This window comes from Astatotilapia calliptera, unplaced genomic scaffold, assembly GCF_900246225.1.
Source record: "Astatotilapia calliptera unplaced genomic scaffold, fAstCal1.2 U_scaffold_3, whole genome shotgun sequence".
Taxonomy (NCBI): domain Eukaryota; kingdom Metazoa; phylum Chordata; class Actinopteri; order Cichliformes; family Cichlidae; genus Astatotilapia; species Astatotilapia calliptera.
Window position 1 is genome coordinate 837,983 of NW_020535767.1, and position 9,814 is coordinate 847,796.

At 41.8% G+C, this 9,814-nt stretch overlaps 1 pseudogene; it reads left to right on the forward strand.

Annotated features, from left to right (window-relative positions):
* Window positions 1–4,795: 4,795 nt before the first annotated feature.
* On the forward strand, window positions 4,796–8,220 carry LOC113017958 (uncharacterized; annotated as a pseudogene).
* The last annotated feature ends 1,594 nt before the right edge of the window (window positions 8,221–9,814 follow it).

Genomic DNA, 9,814 nt, shown 5'->3' on the forward strand with positions numbered 1-9,814 from the left:
TGGATCACTGAGAGAACTTTAGGCAGAACCAAATGAAGCAGCTGACCTGGTCAAACTCACAGCGACAGTAACTGACAGTGAATTATTTTAATCTTCTTCATTGTATTTGTTAGAAACATTTATTTTCCTTTAATTGGACTTTGGTTAAGTTCAATCCGATGTATTAAGCGACCTTTGAGGTGAAGTGCAGCTGCGAAGAACGCTACGGCAGGCAATGAGGTGCGTTTAATGTCGCTCTGTTAATTTGAGCGTCCATAAATTGAATGTCTTATTTTTTCTTACTTTATTATTGCTAATTTATTGGAGAATTTGGCCATTTAATTAAGATAGATTTTCATGTTGTTGGTGGTAAAGATCTGGATGGATGTTTATTCTGTGTTTCTATTTTTCAGTTTTACTTTTCAAGACTTGGTGAATTGCCTTTTTCTACTTTTTGTTTAGTTTTGTTAAAATTAGCAGCAGTGAGAAGTGTTGTTGTCGTTCTTGAATATATTTGATGTAGCCCATACTGTTAAGGTAAGTGTCATGTTTTTAGTTGTTAGTCTGATGAAGAATCTTTTATTTTTCTCCAAAAGTTGATTGTGTTTATCTGGACATAGTGTTTTTCAGGTCCAGCTGAATGCAGGTTTCCCCAGTCTTATACGTGTCAGGAGCATCAGCACAGCTGAAATGCATTTTTCCTAAGCACCGCGTCTCTGTGGCTTTTAAACCCCAAAACACGCTAAAACAAAAATGGGTCCACCCCAAGGATGGGGTCCCCCGGTGTAGTAACCTCGTTTCTTCGAACATCGACGTTCATTCAGGAAACCACAGCTGCTAGTTGCACTCACCACACGTTTTTCTAATCTGCCCTTTATGTAGCCTTCACTTCCTTTAATAAGAGCAAATTTTCCACTATAAACACAGAGTCTAACAAAAGACTGGAGACTGTTTTGGTCATTTCCCTCAGAGTTTGTATGTTTTGTTGTTTTTCTGGTGATGAGCTTCAAACAGCAGCAGATTGAGACTCAAATAGAACCTAATAAAATCAGTGAAGCTATTCATTGCTCATGTCATCCATCAGGGAGTTACTTTAATATCATTACATTGTTTGCTTTTAGTAAATGTGGAAATTGAATATGAATTCATTTTATGTTTTTCTTTTCTTTTTTATTTCTTAATACCTAACTGCTGCACCTGTACTGCCCGTATCTCTGCAGATATACTGTATAGCCACTCAAAACTGATGTTCAGATAGAGGGTGGGAGCCGCCTGTTTTCTCTCTCCACTATAATCCCTGACAATTTTATTAGTTTGGGCGACCTTTACGTGCAGGTTGTTGGGATCACAGCAGAGTTAGAACAGAGGGGACATGGTGTTTGTTAAATGTCCGAATGGCCCGGGTGGAAGAAGCTGTTAGTGAATCTGGAGATGTGGGACCTGAGGTACCAACATACAACACTGTAAAAAATGACAGATGCCACCAAAGAGTCACAGAAGGTCTTCAAAGCGCTCCCTGGACTCCAAATGACCTCAGCCGCCTCAGCAACTGCGTTTTCTAAGGACAGCGCTAGCAAACGCTCTCCGCTTGCGAGTGAAAAAGAAAAAACACCACTTCCCTTCCTTATTCATGTTGAAGTGTACCATGTCCACCAATCAAAAAATGATGTGGCAACATGAGGCGTTTGGTTGTTTAGGAAGAGGGAGAAGTTTTAGGAGTGACACCAATGAGAGAGAGAGAGCGAAAGAAAGAGAGAGAGCAAGTTTTCACATGTGAGAGATTAGTGACGTTTAGTGTGTTTGGAGGCTGTAATTAGTGTGTTATGCAGTTATTGGGTTTTTGTGAGTTATACTAGTGAATGTCACAGGTGCTCCTGCTGTCAGACCTTGTGGTGTTCTCCTCTGTTTTATAGTGGACAGGACCTATTCTTTGGGAGTTGCATGAATACTTTGTGTGCCTTCTTATTTGATGCAACACACCTGATTGTTCTGTAAATAGTTTGAAATGATTGTGCAAAAAATCTGAGGCCTTGGCTGCATTTTGGGGTAAATAGCAACATTTTACTTTGTTGTTTGCATCATTTGTAAAAATGTATAATTTCTATTTGCATTTCAAGTTATGAAAGGTATTGATTAAACATGTTTATGTTTTAACTGTTTTCCACTCGGAGTATACAAAAGGTTGAAGATACTATTACATACGGAGAGAACTCCACACCGGGTGTAGGCTTGCATGACTAAGAAACTATTTGAGGCAATTTTGTGGAGTTTGAGGTTGGACTCGGCTGCACATGTGTGCTTAAGCCGATCGATGGCTGCAGCCTCTGTGGGAACTGAAATCAGCCCGTCATCGATGCAGAAGTGTCTCTCGACAAAGTGTCTTGTGTCTGCTCCAAAGTTTGTCTCGCCTTCCCAGGTGGCACCCGGGCGTGGTCTTCCTGCACTTTGTCACATGAGTAGAAGTAATCAACAACTTTTTATTCGTTTTTATTCTTATGAGCACGAGAGAGAGAGGGGGGGGCAGGTACACAGTCACTAAAGATAAATAGCACAGCATTTAGTTGAATAGACGTTAAAAGAGAAGGTGTTTCAACAGCTGTTGTCTGCACTCTTGACACAGGAGAACAGAAGACTTCACCACCAGGACCTCCCCACCAACTGGGTGTCACCCACTTTCTCACAACACCTAACTGTAGTGATGGCCAAATGAAGCTTTCCGAAGCACTGAAGCTTGTATTGAAAAACGGTTCATTACTCGAAGCTTTTCAACACAGTCCTCTCCGGTGACATCTGGTGGTGAAAATTTTAAAGAGCAGCTTGAATCTGCAAAATAAAACGGACTGCTCAATTATCACTGCTCACTCAAGAGTGGAGTTCTCTCTGATATTGGGCCACCGTTCCGTTGCTTTGAACATGTAATTGGTTTTGTTTTCTCGATTGGGGGGCTGAAAAAAATGTAATGCGTATTTGCGTAATACATTTTGATCAATAAACTTTCCCTATTTAAACATGCACTATGGTGTGGCCTTTCTTTGCTCATAACTCCTTGATGTTGGTAAATACAATAAGTGAGCAATATATATAATATACATATGATAATGCACAGCACATTATGGAGTATGCCCCTGCTGTGGATTCCTGCCTCCATCTACTTGTCGTTTAATCACTGGACAGCTGGACAGGTTCATACAAAATATTAGATGAGGCCAATTGTCCTATACATATTTTTGACCTAGGGGTGGGATTGATTGTGAACTGGAAAGGGAAAATGCTTAGGGAGCTGAGTACGGCTGCATCGTCACTGATTTGTAGAATCATTTTGATTCGATACAGGATCCGATTCAATTTGATTGGAATCTGGAAAGTTTTGCCTCAGTCAGAAATATTACAAGTCTGATCATTTAACAGTATATATCCATAATTTCGTATTATTAAAAGAAAGCTGACACATGTGAGACTTAATTAGAGATGTAAACAGAGAGTTATGAAACCTGCAGCTGCAGAAGCCAGCGAAGAAAAAAGAGGCAAACACAGCGCGGACCCGCCGACACATCAAAATCTGACTCTGACGCGTCGGGTCCGCGCTCTGTGTTCACGTTTGTATGCAGAATCCGTAAACCTGCTCCCAGTTACTGTTTTAGCTGCATGGTGTTTGACGACATGTTGTGAGGTTTAACCTGAGATGCTGGCGTTTCAGGCATAATAACGTTAATTTACAAATCGACACGGGATTTTAATGAATCAATATCACTTTATTCAATTTAGCATGGATTGTAATCAGAAAGGCGATAATCAAAACCCACCCCTAATCAAGAACTTGCAAAGTAAAAACATGATCAATGTAAGGTAGCCCTTTTGTTATTTACATTTAAAAAGAGGATTAGTGTTACTGTGTGCTGGCTGAGTCTGTTTCTTTTCTTAGAAATAGTTTCTCCTGCCTTGGAGAAAATCCACTTGCATGGAACAGAAGAGGCTGTGGAGTGCAGGAACCACACTGCAAGCTGGTAGATATGCAGGTATTCCTGGGTCCTGCAGACTATCACCTAAAAACAATAAACAAAATGATTTTCTAAACTGTGTAGCAATGTCATGTACGTATAGTGTCAAATACATTTTTGTAGTCTTCATTAGCTTTAATTCACATGGAAGTGTTCCTAAAGTCATATGCTGTAATGATATTTACATTATGAAAACATGATTTTGGACATTTCAAGTTTTTCACTTCAGCAGATAAAATGAATTGAGCAAAATCAACTCAAAATATTCCCACACGCCAGAACGTCCTCTCTTCCTCGCTGGCTCCATATCTGTCAGTGGAATGATCACCTCGTCGCTATCTGTCACCATCAACACACTCCACGAATCCCGTGGATGATTCACTTCCTTATATCCGTTTGAATCAGGTACCGAAGCAGTTACGTGCGTAATGAAGCTTCGGACGTCACTGGTCACGTGACTTTTGCCAAACGAAGCAAGCCTCGACACAGTGCTTCTGAACCAGTGTGTTGTTTTTTTCGACACACGCTCCGGAGCGCCAGCTTCAAGCGGGCCATCACTACCTAACTGTGACCTACACAGATAACCAGTGTGCAGCTTTGAAATATAACATCCAGAGTCTATGTGACAAATGGCTAAACAAGTGCCATCACAGCAGGGTGAAGGGTGAACATGGTAACATAGAAGATGCTCTCCCAGGCCTATTACTGCCTTCTGGTCATAATTTCCACTCTCTTTCAGTGACCTCTCACCTTTAATATCCTATGACCTTCATTGACCTCTGACTTTCAGTGACCTCTGACCTCCTGTTGCAGGTGTGTGTGTGCTGCTGCTGTCTGCACTGACTGTTTGTGCAGGTGAGTAGATGAAGTGCACCATGGTCCAGGACAAACACTGAGTGTAAACACTGATAGAAACTGTCCGTCTGTCCTCCAGTCTCTCTGAGCGTCAGTCCAAACCTTCAGCAGTTCTTCACAGCAGCCTCAGTGTCTCTGACATGTGAAGGTCAGCTGGGCTCTGATGGATGGACGGTGAAGAGGGACACAGGAAGTGGGACTGAGTCATGTGGAGCAGGTGGGCGGGGCTTCGGGAGGTTCAATGGTTCATCCTGTTTGTTTGATGAGTTCGAGCCAATCAGTGGAGTTTACTGGTGTAAAGGTGAAGCTGGAGAGAAGAGTGAAGAAGTCAACATCACTGTATCAGGTAATGAAGTCATTCATTTCATCATCAGACTAACAGCAGACTGTTATACCACCTCTACATCACTCTGTGGGTCTTTTCTTCAGATAAACATGTGATCCTGGAGATCCCTGCACTTCCTGTGAGGACAGGAAGTGATGTCACTCTACGCTGTAAGAAGAAAACTGGTGGCACAGCTGCAGCTTATTTCTACTTTAATGGACGTCTTGTTGGACCTAAATCAGAGAAAAACATCACAATTAACGTGCAGCAGTCTGATGAAGGTCTCTACTGGTGTTCTACTGATGAGTTTGGATCATCTCCTCAGAGCTTTCTGAGGGTCAGAGGTCAGATCACTGACATCACTTCCTGTTTAAAGCCAATCTGCTGAGCTGATGATAAACTGACTGAACCAGCTTCCTCATCTCTCCTGCAGGTCCTTCAACCACAGCCTTGTTTACAACAACAAAAGAAGAAACAACAACCATAACGTCACTGACAAACACTCATATCTCCTCTTCTTCTACCCTTCTTTCTCCTCCCCCTTCTCCCTCTCCCCCCTCCTCCCTCATATCCCCAATTGTAGCTGCTATAGGTTCCCTGGTGCTGTTGGTTCTGGTTCTGTTTGTACTTCATCTTCTGTGGAAGAAGCGCACAGGTATGGCATCTGTCTCAAATTTTCATCCAAAGTCATCATCTTGGACACATCAAGACAGCCTCCATCAGCGTTTCTATTTTTAGAACACTTAGAAAGTAGATTCAGACTAAAACTCCACAGACACAAATACTAGTATTCTTTCAGATCACTTCATCTTTGCAGGGAGATACCAGTCAGCTCCAGTAAATGATGTCACCTATGCTGAGGTCACCAGTAGAGCCTGGACCAATAAGACTCCAGCCAGCGAACCTGAAGTACTTTACTCCAGTCTGAGGACAAACACTGCAGGTACACATTCACCTGTGTTCTAGCGAGGGACATCAATGAGAGATAAACCCAAAAGTAGTTTTCATTGGGCTTGTAAAATGTGGTCAATGAAACAATGAGAATCTTCTTCTCACATTTATCAAACTAGTGTTTTGAAAGTGGGACCTGAATGCAGGTGCAGTTCACTCTTCAGGTTCCTGTTTCCTCAGTAAAACCTGTCACTGGTTTCATAATTAAAGCTGTACTGTGGTTTCGTTGGTCAGTTCAGTGTTTATAACATGAGGCAGTCAGCAGAGAGCGACGTGGCACTGAGACAGGAAATCCTGCAGCTTAAACAGATATGATCGGTGTTTGATGGGAGTCAATTCAGGTTTGTGTGTATGACACAGTGTAACAGGAGCAGTCGGCCTGAACTGAAGATTAAAAATAATCTGAGCGGATTTGGTTTATTTTTAATCCAGATGTATCTTTTCAAAAATAAATCGGAGAAGCACACGTTGGACAGTTTAATAAAAATACTCTACAAACCAGCAAACCAGCAAAATTAGGAAAATAACAACCAGTACAAGGTGAGAATGTACTGCTCGCGTTCTGACTCTAATCTGAGGAGCAAAAACACATTTTAAGACATTATTTAAAGACAGGCAGTGAGTGGGCTGAACTAACGAGGGCAGGGTGATGCTTCCACAGTTTAGGCTACAGCTGAAAAAGCCCAGTCAGCTCTCACTTTGAGTCACGTTTTTGGGACTAGCAGGAGAAGCTAGTTCAGTGACCATATTATTTCTTTTATTGCCATGTAAATCTGAGGGTTATACACAGTAGTAGCAGTAATCAGATGTAAAAGCACATAAATAGTGAAGTCACCTGAGTCAGTAGTTCATATTTCCCGGAGTCGAGCGTTCATTCACCCACATCAAAACAGGTGCTGCTGGTGTGGTTAACTGCTGAGAGAAGCTCTCTGTGATGGAGCTTCTTTGTTGAGATCAGTGGGAAATGATCAAAGGTAAAACACATAAACCATGAAGTGTTTTATGTGTTTAAGATCAGTCTAGCAGCTATTTGAATGTTGTGGACTCTGTAGAGGTAAACAGTGTCTGAGAGTAGAGAGAGTGCATGTCAGCAGATACCGGTGCTGAGATGCAGGACTGAACAAAGGAAGATGTAAAGTTACCACACAGCAAAAGATGTTCTTAACTTTGTTTCTTGTCTTCATCTCTTTGTGTGACTAGTGTTTAAAGTGAAACAAAATGAGTTCTTTTTCAGAGAGAGATTCATGAAGCCCCTCACAACGTCTTCATAAGAATTAAGATTTCTCTGCAGGATTATTATTAAATGAAAACAATATATATTTGAATTCAGTTCAGCAGGCAAACAGGGTTGATGGGAAATCCAAGTTCAGTGAGTTGTAAATAAAACCCGGATATTCAGTCACTCATTGGCATGTTCTTGTCTTGATGATGTCATCCCAAAAACACACATGACCAATGCTGACATCATCACTCAGACCCCTGAGAACACAGGTAGGGAGGCTGCACCTATATGACTCATGTCCCAGTGTTATTACATGCTGAACTATCGGGGCGACTGTGGTTCAGTGGATTGGGAAGCTCCTCTATAAGTGGAAGGTCGCCGGTTTGATCCCTCCTGCTCTCTCTCTGTCCTGGTGGTTGTGTCCTATGGCAAGACACTTCCCCTACCGCCTACTGGTGATGGCCAGAGGGGCCGATGGTGCGATATGGCAGCCTTGCTTCTGTCAGTCTGTCCCCGGGCAGCTGTGGCTACAACTGTAGCTGCCTCCACCAGTGTGTGAGAGTGACTGTGGAACTGTACTTTGGGTGCCTAGAAAAGTGTTATATAAATGCAATCCATCATTAACTTTTTTCTCTTTAAGCTTCAGTTTAAAAATTAGGTTTAAAGTTTCGTATATTTGTTACATACATATACATTTTAATTAGGTTTTAAAGTTGGTAGGACAATAAATGCCTCACCCTTCTAGTGACCTGCACCATGACTGCACACTCAACTGTCCCATTTTTACAGAAGCTAAAGGAACCACAGACACCACAGAAGAAGTGTAAACAGGAAGCTGAGGACAGACCTGCAGACTTCCTGTGGACAGTCTCACTCTGTCAGTCACCGTGGGAACATTTACAGACAGTCATCAGCTTCCTCCTTTCTTCATTCACTCCCATTCATTCACACAGTGATGTCATTGTGGGAGCAAGTTCCTCCTGAGGAACCAGGATTGACGGGGAACTAAAGAAATCAACCTGCTGCTGGTTTGAGTCTGTGCAGCTTGAACTCTGACAAAGGTCTACTGCGAGGTGAAGAGTCGTCACTTTCAGGAGCTGCTTCCATCATTTCAAACTGATCAATACTCTGAACTTATGAACACTCATGTTTGACACAGAGTGTCCTGTGATGGTCCTCAGTCTTTGAGCTAGTTTTTGTGTTTGTTATGGACTATGTGTTTATTTGTTCTCTTGTTTCAGTGACCTTTGTTCTGGTTCTATATTGGTGTCTCTTGAGCTCAGGTTCCCTTATTTGTCAGAGTCGTCATTATTTATATTTCTTATTCTCTATTTCTTGTTGTTCATGTTTATTTCCTTCGTGTCCAGTCTGTGCCAGCCTCTTCTCTGTGTTTTGTTATTCTTTCAGTCTCCCCGCTCACGTACCTGCGTTTGTCTGTTTTCTCTGTGTTCTGTCTCATTGTGTTTGTAATCCCATCCCTGTGTTTAGGTCCTCAGTCTCCCTCGTGCCTGTTTTGCTGTGTTCTTCTGTGAGTTCTATGTTTCCTTCGTAGTTTCCTGTTTATATTCTCTAATTTTCTTTCTTTGTTTCTCTTGTATTTTTATGTTTCTTTCTGAGTATCTTCTAACATTAATAACGCTGCCTCTTTTAGCCGACCCCTTTGTTTCCAAGTCCTGCATTTGGGTCTTGCCTCTGCCTGCCACACAGCTGTTCATGACAGGCACAGAAAACGATTTTGAGCCTAGAAGTAATAAATGCATGAACTTGTTTTTCAGCATCACTCTGAGACAGGATATTTCTAATTTTAGAGATGTTGCTCAGATGGAAGAAAGCAGTCCTACATATTTGTTTAATATGTGTGTTGAAGGACATGTCCTGGTTAAAAATGACTGGTTTCATCTCAAAGCTGGCCAGTTGGACAGGAAACAAAACAAGATGTTATTTACATATGAGCATCACACTTTACCTGAAATACACAAAGAATCTTTCTAATAATAGAAAACAGTTTCAAAGCTGCAGGATTAAAGTGATGAAAGTTTGTGATTTAAATTTGTCTCATAAACATCCAAAACCTGCTGAAGGTTCAGTTCAGTTAGAGTCTGTAACATGACGACTGAACATGAAGGCAGACGACCTCTTTTCATCAAACAGGAAACCACAGCTGCTGTGTTTAGCATCGCTACTTCTGATTGGGTCTGTTATGTAGACGATGTTTCCTCTATTAAGAACAAATTTTCCACTGTGTGGACAGAGTCGATAATCGTCCTGTGTCTCTCAGAGTTTCATTGTTTGGTTTTCAGTCTAAATGTTGCCATCAGTCACTGTCAGTCTGGGCACCGAACCTTAAACACGCATGTCAAAAACAAATCTACATTAGTAATGCATAAACAGCCAACCAGCAGGATCTCTCTGTGCACTGTGAACACTGACTGAGGCTCATGTGATGCAGTGGGTTGTCTTCTAAATGTGTCTTCTTGTCTGCAT